Source organism: Hylobates moloch, unplaced genomic scaffold, assembly GCF_009828535.3.
Source record: "Hylobates moloch isolate HMO894 unplaced genomic scaffold, HMol_V3 SCAFFOLD_8, whole genome shotgun sequence".
Taxonomy (NCBI): Eukaryota; Metazoa; Chordata; class Mammalia; order Primates; family Hylobatidae; genus Hylobates; species Hylobates moloch.
Window position 1 is genome coordinate 30,220,530 of NW_026652283.1, and position 7,874 is coordinate 30,228,403.

Genomic DNA, 7,874 nt, shown 5'->3' on the forward strand with positions numbered 1-7,874 from the left:
TTTTTAAATCTCTAAAGAATAGTGTGTCACTGCAAACAAAAACTGCACATAAACTAATTTGAAAGAGCATGAGAATAAAGACTGATAATAGAACAAGAATAGGCATATAAATCAATGGAAGAAAATTGAGAATTCAGGAAAAAACTTTCACATTTATGGTCAATCATTTTTTAACATGGGCGTCAAACAATTAAATGGGGAAACAATAATCTTTTCAACAAATGATGCTAGGATAATTAGATATTCACATCCAAATAAATGAAGTTGGACCCCTACCTCACACCATAAACAATAATTCATTCAAAGTGAATCAAAGAACAACATGTAAAAACTAAAATAATAAAACTCTTAGAAGGATACATAAGCGTAAATCTTCATGACCTTGAATTTGGCGATAATTTCAAAGAAATAATAGATAAATTGGACTTCATTAAAATTAAAATCATTTGTGCTTCAAAGGACACCATCAAGAAAGTGAAAAGACATCCCACCAAATGGGAGAAATTATATGTAAGTGATATATCTTATTAGAGACTTGTGTCTCGATATACAAAGAACCTCTGTAATTCAATAATAAAAAGACAAAGAATCCAATTTTTAAATAGGTAAGAGATCTGAAAAGACATTTCTCTAAAAAGAGATACAAAAGACCAATAAGCACATGAAAAGATGTTCAGCATTATCAATCACCAGGGAAATCAAAACCACAATGAGTAGCTACTTCACAACCACTAAAATGCCTGTAATTAAAAAGATAATAACAAGCATTGACATCTATATGGGGAAATTTGAAACCTCATAAATTGTTGGTAGGAATGTTACACATAAATTTACATATGACCAGCAATTCCACTCTTAAATATATACCTTAGAGAAATAAAAACATATGTCCACCAAAGAAAGTGTACATCAGCAGTCCCTAATCTTTTTGGCACCAGGGACTGGTTTTGTGGAAAACAATTTTTCCACAGACTGGGATGGGAATGGTTTCAGGATGAAACCATTTCACCTCAAATCATCAGGCATTAGACTCTCATAAGGAGGATGAAAGCTAGATCCCTCACATGTGCAGTTAACAATAAGGTTTGAGCTCATATGTGAATCTAATGCTGCCACTGATCTGACAGGAGGTGGAGCTCAGGCAGTAATGCTGTTTGCCTGCTACTCACCTCCTGCTGTGCACCCTGGTTACTAATGGGCCATGAATTGGTACCAGTCTGTACCCTGGGGGTTGGGGACCCCTGGTGTACATGAATGTTCATACCTTCATTATTGATAATAGTCAAAAAAAGGAAACAATCTAAATGCCCAACAACTGATGAATGGATAACTCAAATATGGTACATTCATGCAATGGAATATATTATTTAGAATAAATACTGGGACATGCCACAACATGCAAAGCTTGAAAATATTATGCTAAGTGAAAGAAACCGGTTACAAAAGACAACATATTTTTAGGATTGTATTTATACGAAATATCATATACAGAATAGGCAAATCCACTGAGACAGGGTGTAGACTTGTGGTTGCCTGGGGTTGCAGTAGATGAGAAGATTGAGGATGACTGCAAAGGATATAGCGTTACCTTTTGAGGTGATAAAAATGTTCTAAAATTGATTGTGGTGATAGTTGTATAACCACGTGAATACAACACTAATTATATATATATGTAAATTGTTTCCTATACAAATATTTGAATAATGCTGTTATCAAAAATAGAGCAAGAAAATGATAGACATAAAATTAAGGACAGAGTTTGTTTGGAGGTGGTAGCTGGAATGATAGAATGAAGATGAATAAATATATTCATACAAATAACTAGAATGGTCTAGATTTTTATTATTACTATTTTGAGACAGATTCTCGCTTTGTCATCCAGGCTGGAGTGCAGTGCCACAATGGGCTCACTGCAACCTCCGCCTCCCAAGTTTAAACGATTCTTCGTGCCTCAGCCTCCCAATCAGCTGGGATTACAGGCGTGTGCTACAGTATAGTTAATTATTAAGGTTTGAGTTCATGGTTGCTCTTTATATTTACAAATACATACGTACACTCTTATCTGTGTACATAAAATAAAAGAGGACTTTCTTTTTTTTTTTTTTGAGACGGAGTCTTGCTCTGTCACTCAGGCTGGAGTGCAGTGGCACGATCTTGGCTCACTGCAAGCTCTGCCTCCCAGGTTCATGCCATCCACATGCCTCAGCCTCCTGAGTAGCTGGGACTACAGGCACCTGCCACCACCACGCCCAGCTGATTTTTTTTTTTTTTTTTTGTATTTTTAGTAGAGACGGGGTTTCACCATGTTAGCCAGGATGGTCTCGATCTCCTGACCTCGTGATCCGCCCGCCTCGGCCTCCCAAAGTGCTGGGATTACAGGCGTGAGCCACTGCGCCCGGCCAAAAGAGGACTTTCTTTACATGGACCAATGAAAATAATTTGTCTACAAACCAAACATTATGATGAACACAATTCTATAAAAGTGAGGTCCATTTTTAATATAATTAGCATCTACCTTGTTATATTTTATGTATCACATGTCAGTTTACAAAACTAGATCAGTGAATCAAATGTACTTAATTAATTCTGTTAAAAAGAAAAAAAATGGGTTGGGTGCAGTGGTTCACTCCTGTAATCCCAGCACTTTGAGAGGCCAAAGCAGGCGGATCACAAGGTCAAGAGATCAAGACCATCCTGGCCAACATGGTGAAACCCTGTCTCTACTAAAAATACAAAAATTAGCTGGCGTGGTGGCATGCACCTCTAGTCCTAGCTACTCAGGAGGCTGAGGCAGGAGAATCGCGTGAACCCGGGAGGCAGAGGTTGCGGTGAGCCAAGATCGTGCCATTGCACTCCAGCCTGGGCAACAGGAGTGAAACTCCGTTTCAAAAAAAAAAAAAAAATTTAAAGTCTGGAACATTTTGGAATTATTTCACTGCTTACGAAGCCTCACCATTGTTCAATCCAAAACATGTATTTTCTACATCCCTACTAAAATGCAAACCTATGTAAATGCCTTCAATATAAGCACAGATTTTATTTCAAATGAATGTTGATTTGTTAAAGATTCATTCTGAGAAACTATTGATACTGTTTTCAGCTGTCTTTTCAGAACAATAAAATTTAAGAATCTCTTTTTAAATAAATTTTTGTGTTCAGCTGTCTTACCTGAACTGACAGCTGTCATTTATTTGTACATCCATATTTCCATCAGAAACTACTAAATAAGCCAACAAGAATATAATTACCAATGTCATACAGCATTCTAATCCTTATAATCCTATTTTGAATTTGCACAATTTTGTAGGAACAGCTTATGAACTAATACTTTGAAAAAATTCTCCTTTTATGGAGTGTATTCACAATAAAATATACTATCTTTCTCTTTTTCTTTTGAGACAGAGTCTTGTTCTTTTGCTCAGGCTGGAGTGCAGTGACACAGTCACAACTCACTTCTGCCTCAGCCTCCCAAGTAGCTGGGACTTCAGGCAGGTGCCATCATGCCTTACTAATTAAAAAAAAAAAAAAAAAAAAAACTGTAGAGATGTGGTCCTACTATATTGCCCAGGCTGGCCTCAAACTCCTGGGCTCAAGTAATCCCCCAGCCTTGGCCTCCCAAAATGCTGGGATCACAGGCTTGAGCCACCACATCTGGCCTATCTTTCTTAAACATAAACATGGTTGCCTGAATAAATATAGTTTGCTATTAATTTCTGGTGTGTTCTATTTGTTTAACCTGTTGTAAGTGATTAGATAATTTCATTTTAATTATAATTATATAATTATAATTATTAGTAACAGTTCTATCATGAAATTGGCAATCAGTCCTTAATTACATTAATTTCTAATGTATTTAATGTCATATATTCTGAAATTTTTCAATGTTATTTTTGTTGTTACTGTGTTATAAAAAACAGTTATAACAAAAGAATTCTACACAAGGCTAAATTTGCATTCAACTACAAGAATAAGAAAATATATTTTTAAATGTGCAAGTGTTCAGAGTATAGCATACCATACGCTAAGTGCAAGATAATTGAAGAAGTAATTCAACAAAATGAGAAAAGAATAAAAAAACAAAGATTTTAATAATAGAAAAGTCATCATATAAAGAAATTTTCTCTATGAAATAAAACTACTGAAATAGAAATTGTTCAAATAAATACTAATTTACTACAAAATATAGTAGAAAAATCTTGAAAAAGAAAACATAATATAAAAAGTATGAAATGATAACATGAACTAAAATTCTAGATTTCCTCACCAAAAAAGCAAATATGAAGTGAGTGGAGAGATGGAAGAAAAGAAAGGGGGTTGAATTTATTATAATACATGGGTGGCTAATTGGCACTAATATTTTTTTAAAATAATAGTTACACTATATTTACCTAAAAGCATATATCTACAATGAAAACAATGAATATACTAAGTTAATAGAGGTTAAAAACAAAGTGGTCTAGATAGCAAAAAAAAAAAACACAAAAAGAAGGAAAACAACAAGAAACCACTAATAACAGTACATTATATAAAAAGATAACATAGGATTGAATATTAGTTAATATAAACAAGTAGAAAACCCTACATATTTATAGCAAATACTATTAGATACACAGTATATATTTTCAACAATATGACTTTGCCAAAATAAATTATGACATACTGCATTTTAAAAATCACATTTCAGAAAATAATTGTATCAAAATATTATTTTATAGATTTTTAAGAGAAACTAAGATGGGAAAAATAACATTGTGCTTTTATGCTCACCCATGTAAAGACATTGCTCCAGAAATTCCGTCCCCTTTCTCGTATCATCATACTGTCCTTATTTCACTGTTACTTCCAACACCACACAAGCATGATGTTACTTTTCCCATGCTAATTTCTCCCTTTCTGCATGCTTCAGTGTTCTTAGTGGAGAAGGAAGAATGGCAGTTATGAAGGAAGGTCGCAAGGGAAGGATTCCAAGGATAAGAAAGGAGGCGGTAGGAAAATTTTACACTTTCTAAAACACAGTGACCAGACTGATTCAAAGTCATCTGTTTCTTTTTTCCATGGATGTTATTGAAAATCTGTATAGGTGAATCCAATGTTCCCAGACCCTGGTGCTATGAAGCTTACTTCGAGGGTAGGAAATCAATATTAATAATCAATCATTCTAATTGAGACATGCAACTTTTTATCATATTCTGTCATAGGAGGACTTAACCTAGTCTTGTAGAGAGCTTGGTCAGTGGAGGTTTCATTGGAGGAAAGGGTATTTTAGCGGGGCATGAAGAATGAAAAGGGTAAGCTAACTAGCTGGTATAGTGATAAACAGAGAAAACTGCCTGTGCAAAGACACTGAGTACATTAGAAGAAATGAAAGATGGCGACTATGAGTGGAACAAAAAGATTCACAGAGTGAGGAGCAACTAGCACAAGATGAGGCTGGAGAGAAATAGGTAGGAGCCTGCCCATGTAGTGATATGATTACCAAGAAGATGGCCTTTCCAATAGGGGCAATGGGATGCCTGCAGACAGGAACATTTCAAGTTTACAATTTTAAAGTTTTGAGTGACTAGATCAGAGGTGTGCAAGAGTGAGAGAGAGACAGAGAACACTGAAAGAGGGGTATTTATTTATTTATCTATTTATAGAGACAAGGTCTCACTCTGTCACCCTGGCTGGAGAAAAGTAGCATGATCATAGCTCACTGCAGACAGCCCTCGAACTCCTGGGCTCAAGGGATAGGAGGGGCACTTTCGATGGAGGAGGAGAGTTCAAAAGATATTTTTCTACATACTGAGTTTGAAGTGACTGAGACATCTAAATGTCTATGTCAATAGATAAATATGAAAGTCCAAATCATTTGCTAAGAATAAGGGGGAAAGAAGGGAAGGGATTAGGTCTTTGCAGATGAAGAGTACAATTCCAAAGTAGTTATGAGAAAGCTACATGAGTTAAGACTGGTGCTGAGGAGCTACAGCATAAAAATAAAACAATTATCCCAATAGGCTATTTAAACAAGAAATATAGGCAGTTATGGCCTTTCAATGAAATGCACTGGGGATTTTAAAATGGAACAGTTGGGGATGAGAAAAGGTACAAGACACACCCATGAGAATGTCAGGTAGATGGGAGAACACCATTTCAGACAAGTGGTCAAGTCATTAATAGCCTGCATGGTTCACATGATCTGGCCGGAGGTGACTAAATGAGCAACTTCTGCTTGAGAATTCTGCAGGAGGAGGTCTGGTTACGGCAAATATGTGGAAGAGTCTGAGACTATGTAAGAATTTCCTGATCATAGATGAGGAATACCAAATAGCACAGTGAAAGGGTTTAGGGGAGTGTAAGAGGAGTAAGAAACCGGATGAATGGAGAGGAGCCCCAGGGCATTATGAGAAACACTCGGGAGTGGTTGGATGAATATAGGTCTGAGAATAGAAGGAATGCCAAGCAGCAGATTTTTACCCCAGCAGACTCTGGAGGGTGGTGGGCCCTCAGTTCCCCAGGGCTGCTGAAGTCTGGAAAGGATGCTTGGTTCTTTGTGATATGGCAGGGAGCATGCTTTCTTGATCTCTTGGGGTGACAGCTGTGGGAAGCTCCTGGGAAGCTTTTATTGTATTGAATTGCATTATCCAACAAGTTGAACTGTCCTTTAATTCTCTAAAAAAGTTAACAGTTTTCTGGAAAAGAAGAAAGATTAATAGCTTTTAGTTATGGTTGGGTGCATGAGTCACTTCATCCCCAAGGACCACCCCTGTGCCCTGTGGGCAGATCTAAAAAACAAACTCTCTAATGTAAAGTATGAATTTTCGTTTTCTGTTACTTGATTTCACTTAACTTTGGATAAAGTGGTATGTACCTCCACCATAAATGGAGACTCTTCAGCTAAGGTATCATACAGTCTTCCATTAACCAATTCTTTTAAGTTGTTTTTGATAAAAGCCAATTTGTACAATCCATTTTGGCTAAATGAATCATGTGCATACTCTCATAAATTGTACCCATATCATGAAAGCAATGACTAAACACTTCAAAATCACTTTATGTAATGTGATTTTTTTCACTCTGGATATGAAAAGTTATATGAGTTAGGCTGTTAGATAACTGCTAACCTGCGTGCGGAGGGTACCAAACAAAGGCTATGCTCTGAGCTTCTCAAGGGAAGCAGCAACCAAAAAAACTTCAGCCAGATGTTTGTTACTTAACTGAACTTCTGCCCGAAACCTCTGCCTCATTTGTACCTTAGCCAATAGGTTGGGACAATTTAGAGCCTTATCTCACAGCATATACAAATATCAACTCAAAATAAATTAAAGACTTAAGAACTGAAACTGTAAAACTGCTAGAAGAAAATATAGAGGGAAAGCTCTATGACATTAGTCTTGGCAATAATTTTGTATACGGCCCCAAAAGCACAGACAACAAAAGCAAAAATAGTCAAATTGGATTACATCAAACTAAAAAGCTTCTGCGCAGCCAAGGAAATAATCAACAGAGTAAAGACACAAGCTACTGAATGAGAGAAACTATTTGCAAACAGTACATCTGATAAAGGGTTAATATCCAAAATACATAAGGAATTCAGTAATTCAATAGCAAGAAAACAAAAAACCCAATTTAAAAATGGGCAAAGGTCCTAAATAGACATTTCTCAAAAGATTTGCAGATGGACAACGGGTATATGAAAAAAAGCTCAACATCACTAATCAGGGGAATGCAAATTAAAACCAGTGAGATATCACTTAACACTTGTTAAAATGACTACTATTAAAAAGACAAAAGAGAAGTTTTGACAAAAATGTGGAGAAAAAGGAACTCTTGTATCCTGTTGGTGAGAGTGTAAATTAGTGCCGCCATTGTGGAAAACAGTATAGAGTTCCCCA